At 33.7% G+C, this 15,475-nt stretch overlaps 2 pseudogenes across 2 annotated transcripts in view; both read left to right on the top strand.

Moving 5' to 3' along the window:
* The window catches only part of LOC147394399 (uncharacterized), an 85,423-nt pseudogene that overhangs the window by 27,811 nt on the left and 42,137 nt on the right, over positions 1–15,475 (top strand). The window lies entirely within an intron of this gene.
* LOC147394401 (PR5-like receptor kinase) lies at positions 9,952–14,110 on the top strand (annotated as a pseudogene). Its single transcript, XR_015181611.1, has 3 exons — positions 9,952–10,453; positions 12,770–12,796; positions 12,958–14,110. The product of XR_015181611.1 is annotated as a PR5-like receptor kinase (transcript).

The following is a 15,475-nucleotide window of genomic DNA, read 5'->3' as shown; positions in this document are numbered from 1 at the left end:
TTGAAGGTTTCCATCCGTGATATTCAACATAAATTTATACACCAACAAAGTTACATGAAGAATCAGGAACAGGTTATGTGTCCCTTCCTATAATAGGAAGGGTCATATGTTTTAGTTGGATTTTAAAACACATTTGGATCCTAATCAAGCTGTTTTCTATGTGGTACACAGCCTTATGTGTTTAATCTTTACTTAAAACATGACATGTAGACCCCATTCTTTTTTATTTTGAATTATTAGCTGGGGTTGATGAGACCCCTCCCAAAACAATACTACTAAGGACCCGATGTGTTTAATCTCCAATTAAAACATGACAAGTAGACCCCATTCATTTTTATTTTGAATTATTAGCTGGGGTTGATGGGACCCCTCCCAAAAAAATTACTACTAACGATCCGATGTGTTTAATCTCCAATTAAAACATGACATGTAGTCCTCATTCTTTTTTTATTTTGAATTATTAGCTATGGTTGATGAGACCCCTCCCAAAAAAATTCTACTAAAACGAATGTAATTACTAGGGCTGCAACCCGGGTGGGCCGGCCTGAACTCAACCCGGACTCAACGTGATTGAGAACTTGGGTTATGTCGAAAATGAGTTGAGCCTGAGTTAGAATATCTCAACCCAATTTCAATTCGAGTTAAGCTAGAGTTGGAGATACAAGCAGTCTGACTCAACCCAAACCCAATGCTATATTAGGTTTTCTATTCCCATCTCATTCTATTATGATTTATGGACAATTAGTAAAATATTAATGTGAACTTTGATTTGGTATGGTTTGTCTAAACATTCTCTCAATGATGGATTTAAGGGTTATATGCGATTTTATTTAATAGTAGTTTTATTTTTGATTTTGTATATATATATATTTTTAAAATATTAAATTTATTTGCTAATCAAAATGCAATTAGGGTTATTGAACAAGTCTAACCCACCCAACCCAAGCAAATCACCCAAAATTATTTAAACTTGGGCTGACCTGAACTCAATCCAATTTTAGAATATCAAGCTTGGATAGTTAACCTAGGCTCGATGGCCAGGTTGAGTTGAGCTGGGCTTGAGGGTTCTGCTTCTTGGGTTGAGCCTGAGTTTACCCTATAACCTGCCCAGGTTGCAACCCTTAATTACAAGTGAGATCTTCATCTAAAATTTTATGAAGCTCTTGAGTAGTTTTGTCTTCCTCTTCTATTATAAAAAGTTGATCAACATAGGTACCAAGCTAAATGATCAGCAGCCCTATTATAGGTTTCTCTCTAAAAGAATTCCAACACACAAGTAGTAAATGAATTTTGTAGCAGTTGAATCTCCTTGTCAGTTTTGAGTATTTCCACGATGGCTCTATCTCCTTGTGTATACGTAGACACCATTCTTTTTTATAGGAATGAGACATCTTACTGGATTTCAACTCTTACATGAAAGGTCATCCTGAAGAGCATCTAGCCACTCACTAAGGACATAACATTTCATCGGCGGATGAGTATGTATTTGCATGCAGATATATGCATAGTCACAAAGTCAGAGTATGGGTTTAAAACGGTAAGAGAAAACTTTAGAAAAAACATAGAAAATGAGAAAAAAAACAAATGATACATAAAAGATAAAAGACATATATTAAAAATGATGAAAAAAAATGTGTACATCTAATAATAGATAAGACATTTTGATTATAAAAAAAAAAAAAAAAATAGATAGACATTTATTTTAATTTATTCTTTGTTTCCCATGTAACATGGTCTCTAACATAATTATACATGTTATGATACCAAAAAAAGTTAACTCATAAACGTATCTTTTGTTCAACATAATACATTTAAAAACTAAAAAATCATAGCATTAAGATATTATCATCAAATCTTATATTTTTACATTTATGAGTCACTATATTCTATTATCTATTGAATCCCATATTAAAAATAGGAAGTGTTTTTTATTTTACTTTTTATCGTTTTAATCCTCAGAGGTACAAGATGTGTTTTAAACGCATTTAAAATATATATATATATATATGTACAAGCTGTTATCTAAAAGTCTCAACGTGAGATATGTGAGGACTAAAGTAGGTCCTTGTCATGGTAAGTATGCCCATGTAATACGTCGACTGATCCCAGGGCGGAGCCAAGATTTTTCTGTAGTGGGGCAAATTATGATTAGTTGTATAGTGAAGATTAATAGTTTTAGGGAGATATTAAGAGGTTTTTAGTTAGAAATTAAAGAAAATGATATTTAGGCCATTTTTATTTAATATTTGAGAAGTTCCAATTAAAAGACAATGTCATCAACAAAAAATTGAAAAGATGAGAGAGTGGGGATAAATGAGACATGTAATTAATCGAAAATATAGGTGTATTTTAAAATTTTGTTGGGATAAAAATTGGAGAGAGGTGAGGATGTGGGGGCAAATGAGGAGAGAGGTGAGGGAATAAGGATAAATGAGACATGCACCTACTTGAAAATATAAAGTTCTGTGGGCAGTTGCCCCATGAGCTCCTTTAACAGTGGAGAGCAGAATCAGTCTTGGCTTTATTTTAATTTTTTTTTTTAAAGTAACAAGACTAGACGTTAAAGAGGGATGGTTATCGGCTTATTGTATTATAATTTTTTTTTTAAAGGTTGAAAAGATAAAATCAATAAAATTAAGCCACGTACACCCAAAACGTCGAAGGCTCATTTAAGATGACGAAAAAGACAGGCTCAATCTCTTGTGCCCTTTTTTTTTTTAAAATAAAAATAATATAAAGCAAACACTCATTCTGCTCTCCACTATTAAAGGGATGGTCGTCAACGTTGCAAGAGGAAGTTATTGGATATTACTTCTGGGATCAGTCGGCACGTAATACGTGGGCATACTTAGGGGTGTCAATGGATAGTCAAAATTCGAATTCAAATCCGAATTAGATATTATCCAAAATTTTTGAATATCGGATTCGGATTCTTATAGTTTTGAATATCTGATAACGTTTCGGATACGAATTTAGATATAGATAAATTCGATTCGATAATATCCGATCCAAAATCAATAATATCAATACCATTTTATTTTTATTTTTATTTTAAAATTAAATGAATTTTCACTCATCCTGTCGAAGAACAGTCGAACAGATCCGTCATCGTCTTCAATCATCCGTCATCGTCTTCAACCATCTCAGGCAGCGGTTGAACTCTTCCTCTTCATCGCGGCATCGCCTCACATCCTCAACCCCTCGCAGTCACGAACTCAGGCAGTGGCGAAGCACAGATCTACAGATCTGTCGTCGTCTTCAACGATTCAGGCAGCGGCTCATCTTCCTCTTCATCGCAGCATGGCCTCACGACTTCAACCCCTCGCAGTCACGATCTCAGGCAGCGACGAAGCACAGATCTACAGATCTGTCGTCGTCTTCAACAATCTCAAGCAACGGCTCATCTTCCTCTTCATAGCGGTAGTGGCAAAGTCACGACCTCAACCCCTCGCAGTCACGATCTCAGGCAGCGGCGAAGTCACTCATCGCCTCACCTCGTCCTCACGACTTCAACAGTTCAACCTTTCGGATACTTTTCGAATAATTTTCGAATAGTAAACAAGTTTCAAACAGTTTTCGAATCGGATAATATCGGATATCCAATAATTTATTCGGATACGAATTCGAATATTAGTTACTGATATCCGATCAGATTCAGATTCGAATTCGGATATTACTAAAAAATTTCAGATTCGGATTCGAATATACCACTATCCGATCGGATACCTATCCGTTGACACCCCTAGGCATACTTACCATTACAAGGACCTACATTAGTCCTCGCACATCTCATGTTTAGACTTTTATAAAAAAAAACGTGTTTAAAACATATGTTGTACCTCCAGGATCAAAATCATGAAAAAAAAAAAAAAAAACACTTGCTATTTTTAATATGGGATTTGTAGATAATAGAATTTGGTGATTCATAAATGTAAAATATGAGATTGATGATATTACCTTAGTACTATAATTTTTTAATTTTTAAATGTATTATCTTGAGCAAAAGATATATACGTTTATAAGTAATATTTTTTTTTTTATATTTCAACATGTATAATTATGTTAGAGATCATATTACATGGAAAACATAGAATAAATTAAAATAAATATCTTATTTATATATTTATATAATCAAAATGTCTTATCTATTATTAGATATATACAATTTTTTTTCATCATTTTTTATATATTTCTGTTATCTTTTATGTGTCATCGTTTTTTCCCCCATTTTTTTTATGTTTTTTCTAAGTTTTCTCTTGCCATTTTAAACCCATACTCTAACTTTGTGACTATGCATATATCTGCATGTAAATACAAACTCATCCACCAAATAGTAGAGCATATGTTATGTCCCAAAAGTTTCTTGGCATATACTGATGAAATGTTAGTCCTTAGTGAGTGGCTAGATGCTCTTCAGGACGACCTTTCTTATAAGAGTCGAAATCCAGTAAGGTGTCTCATTCTTATAAATAAGAACGGTGTCTACGTATAAACAAGGAGATAGAGCTAAGGATGTACATTTTACTTGAATCGAACCCATTCGGGTTAAGATCGAATTGAAATCGAATAAATTCGATTTGAGTCTAGGTTTAGCCCTCCTAGATTGGATCGAACCTATTATATGATCCATTACCCAAGATCGAATCTAGACTGATAAACCCAAAAATTTGAATATTTTTCAATTTCCCCCGTCCCCCTCCCCCTCCCCCAATGGCCAACCTAAACCCTATCTGAAACCCATTTTTATGAAGAAAAAAAAATGCTAAAAAATTCAAAAAAATCCCCCCCCCTACCTAACAGATTTATGACCGTTTTAAAATCTGTTGGAAGGGGGGGGGGGGGGGGGGAAGAAATTCTATTTATTTATTTATAAATATGTTATGCCATACTAAATAATCTACTACTCAACACTATAAAATTTTTCCTAATCTGTCTAATTTATTTTCATACTTTTATACAAAACTAATATTAAGTCATCATAAGGTAATTAAGATCAAGTAATCAAGAATTTATGCTTTGTGACAAGATCAATCGATTAAATTGACACGTGACAAGATCAACCAATCAAAATTGAATTTTTCAACATTAAGGTGTAGTGATTCTATTTTTTTTTTTTTTTTCATATTATTTGTAATATCTTCTTCTCCCTTTTAAAATTTTTGTTTTCTACTTCCAAGTGAAGTCTAATCAACCTCTATTAGTTTTTATTTTAGTGTTTAATTTTTATATAATATATCTCCAAAATTTAATAATCAAGATTTTCAAAATTATGATAATACTTATCATCAAATCCCTTGTTTTAATAATGATTTTAATTTATTTACTTACAAGGTTGCAATGAGTCTGAAGCCTCTAATCCTAATCTCTCAAAAAATTCGAAATTATTTCGTTCCGAGATATGACAACATTTCACATTAATAGATGTTGTAAATCCGGATGGAACTAAAAGGAAAAAGATAAAATGAAATTGTTGTAGTAAAATTTTAGTTTATTCTAGTATAGCTATTGGAATAAGCATAATGAATATACAAATAAAAAATATGTGTCCAGAAAAAGAACAATCCAATAGTAGTTAAAATTTACTTAGTCGATCAACTACCGACGAAGTAAGCACGTGGCCGTATGATGTCGAAAAAGCGTGTTGGAAAACCATTAAATTTTTTTTTATGAGAGAAAATGATTGTTTGGATACGACGCATGATGGTAAGTCATTGTTGTTTTGATATTTTCTTTTTTAACTATATATATTATTTTTTTATGGATGGAGTGGATGTAGTTGCTCTGGATTGGATGTTGATGGTGAATGACAGGTAGGGAGTGAACACAGTAAATATGTGAGCTGATGGAGTACAAATATGATTCACATCCAAATGTCTTAAATTATTTATCACGCCCTAAGTAAAGATTAAAAACATACCATTCAAATGCTACGTGAAAAAGGGGTAAATTCGATTTCAAGACATGTTGAATTTATTGGAATTTGTCTAAATTTGACGGATCTTGAAATTGAATTTACTATTTTTGCACGTGATAAAACATTACAAAAGTTTGGTTCAAGTAATTATTTCAATGTTATAAAGCAAGATATATAATACATTGAACTTAACAACTTCAATAGTTGTTAACAATTAGGATTTGGGCATATAAAATTCTAAATCTAACAAATAGAAATATTTAAATATGTAGAAAAAGAGAGAGTTTCTATTTGCTTCCTGACCTTACTTATTACCAGTTATTGACTTAAATTTTTTTATTTAAATTGGGAGTGGAATAAGTAGATGCTGGCGTGCCAATAATAGCTCTCATATTTTGTAGCTGTTATTTCACATGTAGGTGCTGGTATTGCCCCCCCAAGGCCATGAAGAGGATGCTTGTTGGGATTACTTTGATTCCTTATTTGGGAGATTGAGTATCTCTAGGATGATCTTAGGACTTTGATTGGTTATGAAAGTATGCCCATACACTGTCTATTATTACAAAATTTATTTATTTTCTTTTCATTGAATTAGAAGAACAAACAGAAATAAAAAAAATCTCTCAATTAATTTATCAAAACTTGTGGAACAATTGGTGATCCTTACCACCTGTAGAGGTAAAATCTTGGATATTGTCGATTCCTCGAGATTTACTCTTAACAACCAATCTCATTGTTATTGATGCACACGAGATTAAAAATCACATATAAAAATAGTCAGAGAAGACAAACACAAGATTTGTTCACGAGATTCGTTCCAAAATTGAACTACGTTCCCGAGATCTGAAAAGCCATACCACTATTTTTGAATCCAGTACAAGATCTACAAAATCAAGCCTCCACTACTTTTTTTTCCTCCCAAGAGCCCCCTCCCATTGACATAGTAATTTTCTTTATATAGATATAAAAGATGAAACTAAATTCTAATGGAATGAGTCAATTCCCCCCCCCCCCCCCCCCCCCCTCCCCTCACGCCAATCATGGGATTCTCCATCAATTATTCAAATCTAATTCAAATATACCAATTGAAACCTCGTGATATGCATTAAATCTGTCATGTGACCAATATTCGCTTTATTTACGCCACGTCCCTAATATCGATTTTACCCTTTATAGTTAGTCCCTTGTAGGTGGAGATTGTTGAGGTTGAGATCCACCTATGAGAATACTATACTATTCTCATGTCTCCGCTTTATCTTATGAAAATATTGTCCTCTTATCTTCCTTTGACGAGGCGATGGTCCCTCAAAACCTTGTGTTCACCCTAAGCCTCTTTAACCACTCAGGGTAGAGTAATCACTTGGGACATTGGTCATTCAAGACCCTCATCCTTTCATTACAAAGTTGTCAGTTGGGACATTAATCATTCAAGACTTTTAAGCTACTTAGGACTACTCTCTCACTCAGGATAACTTGGCCACTCATGACTCCTATTCACTCGGGACTACTCCGCCACCCATAACAAAAACTTGGTCAGTTTGGACTCATTGTCACTCATGATAGCTTTGCCACTTGGGGCAGAAATTTAATCGTTTGGGATCTTAGAATGTGAATCAGACTTCCTCAATGAGTCTGATTTGCTAAGTGCTTTTCTTGTAACCTACAATTCTTAGACACCACCACCAACAACAATAACATATCCATGGAATATAACGTGGCCATTATTATCCCCCCAAGTGGTAATTTAATAATTTTATTTCATAAATTGGGTTAAAAGGGAGTCCTAGTGTATACCACTTAATTTGGTGGAGCAAATAAATGGAAACACTTAACTCAATGGAGTCCTTGGACTCGATCAAGTTGGGCATAGAATTAGTCCCCATGTCATTTTTATGCTGAGTTGACTCAAATAACAAATTAGGTCACATGATCCTTACTATGAGCGTGAATTAAGCCCCCCGAGTAATATAATTGCTAGGCACCATACATTGGTTGACTTGATTAAGTTGACAATTACGTAACTTGGCTCACCAAGTTGGATTTGGACTACGTCACCCACAAAAATGATGCACATGACACCCCAACAATCATGTTCCAATGTTACCATGTGTAAATATAAACATAAAAAATACTGGTGAATTTTTTTGATCACCAAATTTAATCTGAGTTACAAAATAGAGAATGCCATTAATTGAGTGGTAGTTGTGGGATGATATTGGAGGTACCCCTTTGCCTTATTGTACCGAGATGAGATCTGCACACCGGCTCTATGTGTTGTGGTTTTTACCTTAACATATCGTTAACCTAATGCATTTATTTTCCTCTTTTACACTCCAGCCGTCATCAATGTAATACCAACTTAGAATCTTTCATCCCTCGTAATAAGATGCATATGACTATGATTCACCTCCTTGTCTTTGGTGATGTTTGCATCACGCAGTCGTTCTCCATCCTAAATGATTGAGTTACTCACCACCGATGCGTAGTTTCCTTCACAAAAATTCTGATTATAAAACCTGACAGCTTGAAATTTATATATATATATATATATATATAGGTGGGGTTCCGAAGACACATAAAGCTACTCATAGAGCTACAATATTTTTGTCTTATATGATTAAAAAGGTTTGGAATGAGCTGATTTTTTGTGAGGATGATCTCTATGGTGAAGGGATCATCCTTACAAAAAATCATTCTATTCCAAAACTTCTAACCCTATCAAAAGTGATTTACAAAAATTGGACGGTCTAAAATTTTTCAACTTGTAAACATGGGGCTAGAAGTTTCATAATGGGCTGATTTTTGGCAAGGATGATCTCCTCACTATAAAAATCATCCTCACAAAAAATCAGCCCATTCCAAACATTTTTGCACATATAAGACAAAACACGTTGTAGCTTTATGTGTATACGGATCCTAATCCTATATATATATATATTATTCTTCTTGATCAATCCAAGTACATGATCCTTGGTTCATTGAATCGATTTCGTCGATCTTCTTCTTACAATCAAAGATTCAAATCGACAATCAATGGTTCATCTTTTAACTAAGTCAAATAAAAAATTCAAAACGTTATTTGGGGTAGCCCCCAACACCGGATTGAGTTTTTGTATAGTTAAACATAGTTTTTTGATCAATATCCCATAGACAACGCCAATTTGTAAAGGTAAAATCTCGAATGTTGCAATAATAATCCATCTTTATTATTATTGATGTACATGAATGATAAAAAAATTACATATAAAAATAATCAAAGAAAAGAGAAAGGGGAGGGAAGACAAATGATAATATCTGATCACGAAGTTTGTCCCAAAATTAGACTACGTTCTCGGATTTCGAAGATCCATTCCACTATTTTTGAAGCCATTACAAGATCTACAAAATTTATCTTCCTTTTCATTTTTTCCTCCTCCCAAGAATCCTCTCTCATTTACATAGTAGCTCTCCTTATATAGATATAAAAGTTGAAACTAAAACTTCTTGGAAGGAGTCAATCTCCCCCAATCAAAAGATTTTCCATGAATTATTCAACTCTAATTCAAAATATATCAATCAAAATTCTGAGATATGCATTAAATCTGCCAATCGACTAATATTTACCTTATTTAGACCACGTGTCTAATATCAATTTTACCCTTTACACCACAAAAAGTAAATGTTGAAGACAAAGATTCTTTTGAAAAAAAAGAGGAAAATAAAAAATAATAAAGAATTTTAAAAAAAGATTGAAGAGGGAAGACGAAGGTATACCGTGTAAGGGTTATCTCAAAAATACCAACAAAACTAAAGTGCTTTCTCTAAGTCACAATAGTTTTCACACTGTACGTTAGATGTGTCCAAAGTCTAGACGTGGTTGTCTTTGATTCTTGACTCCACTTTATTATTGCCTTTTTTTTTCTTAAACTATCAGGTTCATCTCCATCAAAGAACGGCTGAGATGAAAGGCTACACCATGGAGACTCCTAATAGAAATGGATCCCTAGGAAATCATGGAGATTAATTGATGATTGAAGTCTTGACTCTTGAGCCTATCTTTAGTTTCAACGCGTCAGGGTCCCATTCAATTATTGAAATAATAAGCCTACTTCTTCTTCCAATTTCCTTGTTAACTCATTCATTCACAGACATCTTCTCTTCTTTGTTTCAAAATGAAGCTTCACCTCATCCAACTTATTAATCTCTTCTTTTTCTTATACTTCATCATCGACTTTATCAATCTACCGAAATCTTTATGTCAGAAAATTGATGCCGATAGTTCAAATGGCAAGCCATATATCTCTAGGGGTTGTGATAAGACGATCAGGTGTCTACCAGGTTCTTCTACTGTGAAATCACCCCCACCCCCACCCCCATCCCCACCCCCACCCCCACCCCCATCCCCACCCCCACCGCCTGTGCAAGCAGTAATAAAAAGCCCTCCTCAAAATTCAACCCTGAATGTAACTAGAAGCGCTACTGCCAACAAGAATCTAACAGCTGCCCCGACCCCGACTTCATCTACAGTTCTCGATGCAGCATCTACTTATCACGCTCACGGTACGTAAATTGGCTAAGGACTTTCGAGGCTTTTCCTCCATCAAACAGACAGTTGAGATAGAAGAGAAAACACGGATTTCCTAGAGATCAGTAAAACCTTCAAAGAAAAGAATTTCTACTTCTTCTTTTTTTCCCTTCGCTCATGGGGTTGAGAATCTCCATCAAATAGACAGTCAGTCTAGATAAGAGGAAAAATGCAGATTTCCTAAAGAATAATATAAACTTCTTAGCGATTACTACTTTGTTTTCAAGGGATACATTTTTCTAGGAAATCTGTAGTGCATGTCTCAACTGTCTGTTTGACCAAGAGCCTCAACCACAGGTTAAGAGTTGAGACAAGTGTTTTCCATACACTCATTTAGCCATCAAACAAACAGTTGTTGAGATGACCCCAGAGAAAAATGCATCAAAAATTAATTTATGTTATCCCTAGAAACCAAGATGAGGAATTTTATAGGGACTTTCAGCTGAAATTTATATTAATCCCAAAATGAGGAGTTTTATTGGAAAAATTACTCCCTAGAGGAGGGATTTCTTTCTTAATAGTTCATAAGTTTTGGATGGCTTCTTAATAATTCATTTAGTAAATTTTTCTCTTTCTAAACAGTTCATGGACCTCTTCTCACACATGCTCACAATTGAATGCTTTAACCGTTCAAACTCATCATTTTAATAAAAAAAAATTGGATTTCTGGCATCTCAATCAAGTTTTGAAGATTCAATACCATCATAAAGGATTTATGAAGGAAGAAGAAATCATTTTCAAACATGTTGAAGATTTATGTAAAAAATTAGAGTTTTTTCTCTTTCTTTTTTTCTTTTTTTGGATGAAAATCGATCAAGAATGGTTCTTTTGGGTTGAAATCATCTAAACAAGTCATTATCTCAAATTTTTAGTCGATCTTTCTATATATTTTAGTTGAAAAAATTTTAAATTTTAAAATGGGTGGATTTTACCAGTGTCGCTAAATAAAAAGTGGTGAACTCGATAGTAAATAATGGTGAGTTCGACAATAAAAATTGTGAACTCACAACAACGAGGGACCATTGAAAAAGAAAAAGTTTACCAAATGTCCTATCAAGCAATTGTGCAAAACATAGGGACTATTTAGAAAGAAGCCCTTCCGCGAAGGTCCTTTAAGTAATTTTTTTCTATTTTATTTGATACCTTTTTGTTTAAGAATATTATGAGGGGATCAAACTTTGTATCCTTGTTTTAGTTTTTTTGTCATAGGGGAAAGAGAGAGGGAGGAGGGGGATTAAAATGAACAATTAAACAAATAAAAAAAAATTCCATGAAAGTTTAATTTCCCACCAATTTTCTATGTTAAACTAAACAAACCCTAAGAAAATAATTTCAGAGCAATTGGGACTAAGATGGTTAGAGGTAAATTATAGTATCCAACAAGGTTTGAGGTTCTCCATCAAACAAACAACTAAGATGATAGGATGGTTCATCCTAGCCATCGATAGCTAAGGAACATAATTAATCCCAAGAAAACAGAATTTTTCCACTCATCTCAACCATATATTTGATGCTACGCACCAAACACTGTTTGATGTTTGGAAAATCCATCCCCCAAAAACCTGAATTTTTCACTCTACTCAGTAAATAATATGATAAAAGTACAAAATGATCTCTTGAATCTATCGATGGACCTCTTTTTGGAGTTGAGTTTTATTGACTAAATATTTAATTACTTTGCGATTCAAAATTGAACTTTCCATACAGTCTTGTCATGCTATACTCTCATCAAGCCATCGTGTGTATGATTATGTATTTTTATAGGTAAGCTAGGGTTGTAGACAGCTCCCCCCTTAAATCGATATCAAGCAAGAGAATAATTAGATATGAAATCATCATGTAAAATTCTTACCAACTCTTGAGGGATACAACTTCCATCCACAATTAATGTGGTAAATCTTTTGTATGATTATATTGAAATCATGTAAAAACATTTAAGTTACATTGGAATAATTTTTAGGTGAATTATCATTTCGTGAGTTGAAAATGAGAATGATTCCGACTCACTGCTCATTTTAATTACCAAAACGTGAATGATCATGTTTTCTTTATAAAAAAGAAAAATTCGGAACAGTAACGAATTCGACGGATTTGAAGTGATTATTTCGCAGTCACTTTAAACCTATGAAATAGTCACTTAAAAAACCTCCAAATTCATTATTGTTCACGTTTTGGTAATTAAAATGAACAGTGAGCCAGAATCGTAAATTTGTCAAAAGTTGATCACTTTTTTGTAAATATCCCATAATTTTTCATGTTTCAACTAAATCTATGTATCAATTGTTTTGCAGGAAATGTAAAATTCAAGCTTGCTATAGGTAAGTTACCCGTCGACAAAGTTTATTTTATGATTTTTCTCTTTTTTATGCCTATTGATCCACAAAAAGTCCATGTTTTCTTTTTATTTTTTCCTAGCAAATTATATTTCAAGCATCCAAAAGTTAATTAGATTTTTTTATCCTCTGTTCATTTCATGCAGCAGCATTAATAGCTGGTATCATTGTTATAGCTACAATGGTAGTTATAATATATTGTTTGAGAAAGAAATTTTCCTCAGATATATTTTTCTTTTGGAAGAAAAAGGCTGAAAATTCTCAAAGTATGGAGACATTTTTAAAGAATCATGCATCCTTGATTCAAAAAAGATACCAATACTCAGATGTCAAGAAAATGACTAACTCCTTCAAAGACAAATTAGGCCAAGGAGCTTATGGTAGCGTGTTTCGAGGAAAACTATTCGATGGACGTATGGTGGCTGTAAAGTTGTTGAGAGAATCGAAAGGAAATGGAGAAGAATTTATTAATGAGGTTGCAAGCATTAGTAGAACTTCCCATATTAATATTGTGAGTCTCGTAGGTTTCTGTGTTGAGTCTTCCAAAAGAGCTCTTATCTATGACTTCATGCCCAACGGATCTCTTGAAAAATTCATATATGATGAAAAACCATTACAGAAACATCCTTACCTTGAATGGCAGACGCTATACAAAATTGCTGTTGGCATTGCTCGGGGACTAGAGTACTTGCACCGTGGTTGTAACACACGAATATTACATTTTGATATAAAGCCTCATAACATTCTTCTAGACCAAGATTTTGTCCAAAAATCTCTGATTTTGGGTTGGCGAAATTGTGCTTTAAGAAAGAGAGTGTCGTTTCAATGATAGGTGCTAGAGGGACTCCAGGGTATATTGCACCAGAATTGATTTATAGAAATTTCGGAGGAGTCTCGTACAAGTCAGATGTATATAGTTATGGAATGATGCTGCTCGAAATGGTTGGAGGACGTAAGAACATTGATCCAGGAGTAGAAAATATTAGTGAAATATATTTTCCACATTGGATTCACAAGCGTCTTGATACACGCGCTGATCTGGGATTACGTGGAGTTACTACTACTAGGGATGAAGAAATTGCACGAAAAATGATTTTAGTAGGTTTGTGGTGCATACAGATGGATCCATCGAGTAGGCCTGCGATGAATAGAGTGTTGGAGATGCTAGAAGGAAGCCTTGAAGCATTGCAAATTCCACCCATGTCACTTTTTACATCTCCTTCAAGATCACAAGAAGCTTCTTCAACCAAATCAACTTTGTAAAATTATTACTTTATAATATATCTAACTTTTTTTTCACATGAAAGCAATTATAAATTCATTTCATCTATCGAATAAAAAAATATGTATTTCAAATTTATGTTAATTTGTAGTTGATTGATGATAGCATTAGAGAATAAGAAGCTTCTTTTTACGTAGCAACTTTTGCTTATAACAAGCAATTAATATATACATAAACAACAATTTAATTAATGTTTGAAGGATTGGTGTACTTTAAGTAAAAGTTAGCGTGTCAATAGAATCTCTCAAGATTAAGCACATCATTTCCCGGTTACGATCATATCAACAATGTCAAATAAGCCGTTTTCTACATGCTTGCAGCCCGATGTGTTAATTTCCAACAAAAACATGACATCTTGACACCGCATGTTGCTATAGTAACATGACACTGTTTTTGGATAGCAACATGAAATTTTTAATTATTTTTCCATTTTGTTTTAAGTGATATTACCTGAGATCAACTTGATTTCAATTAGTTGCATATCACTAGTTGTCGGATGCACCTCAGTCTTAAAAAAGTGTGTATCTTTAAACTTTCTTTTGCAAAATCCATACCACTTGCACTTGATTTCAATACTCTCTCTCTCTCTCTCCCCCTCTCTCTCTTGCAATTTCCTTTGTGTTGTTGTTGTACTAGTGTCAAGGAATGAAAAAGAAAAACATTTGAGCTTCTGTAGAATGATTGCAACTTTTGATTTTGTAGAGCAATATCATACCAATGGAGTGCAATTGGTACTAGGTGATTTGTAACTAATTAGTCTCGAGAAGAATCAGATTAGTCCCATTTTAATTGTGCGTGATCAAAGGAAAAACTAACCCATAATCTAACAAGTGAGAGGGATATATTTCTTCAAAACTGATGAATTGTTATTTTCATTCATATTCATCTGTCACATTACAACCCATATTTAAAGAAGGTTTTCCTACGATTAAGCTCCTATAATCACTCTCATTTACAGCTATACAATCACACCCAATCATACCCAATTAAGCACGATCTCACAACTAATATATAACTAAGAAAGGAAAGAATCATAAGGGCAATCAGACTAAGAAAGGAAAGAATCATAAATCTTCTAAAATCTCAACACTCCCCCTAAAGTTGGTGCATAGCTATCACACATGCCCAACTTGCCTAAAATTTTTGCGAATACTCGATAGGAGACTGTTTTGGTGAGGATGTCGGCTAGTTGATCTTCTGATTTTATCTTAGGCAACTCCACAATCTTCTCATCTAACTTCTCTTGTTGAAAAATCTGTCCACTTCGACATTCTTTGTACGGTCATGTTGTATTGGATTATGAGCAATGTCACATGCTGCTTTATTATCACAGAACAATTGGATTAGTTGCCTAGATAGGTGATCCAAATCCTGTAAGAGGA

The sequence above is a fragment of the Akebia trifoliata genome, chromosome 9 (assembly GCF_017979445.1).
Source record: "Akebia trifoliata isolate Shusen 1 chromosome 9, ASM1797944v1, whole genome shotgun sequence".
Classification (NCBI taxonomy): domain Eukaryota; kingdom Viridiplantae; phylum Streptophyta; class Magnoliopsida; order Ranunculales; family Lardizabalaceae; genus Akebia; species Akebia trifoliata.
Note: the sequence above shows the minus strand (reverse complement) of the source record. Positions and strands in the feature narration are given on the sequence as shown.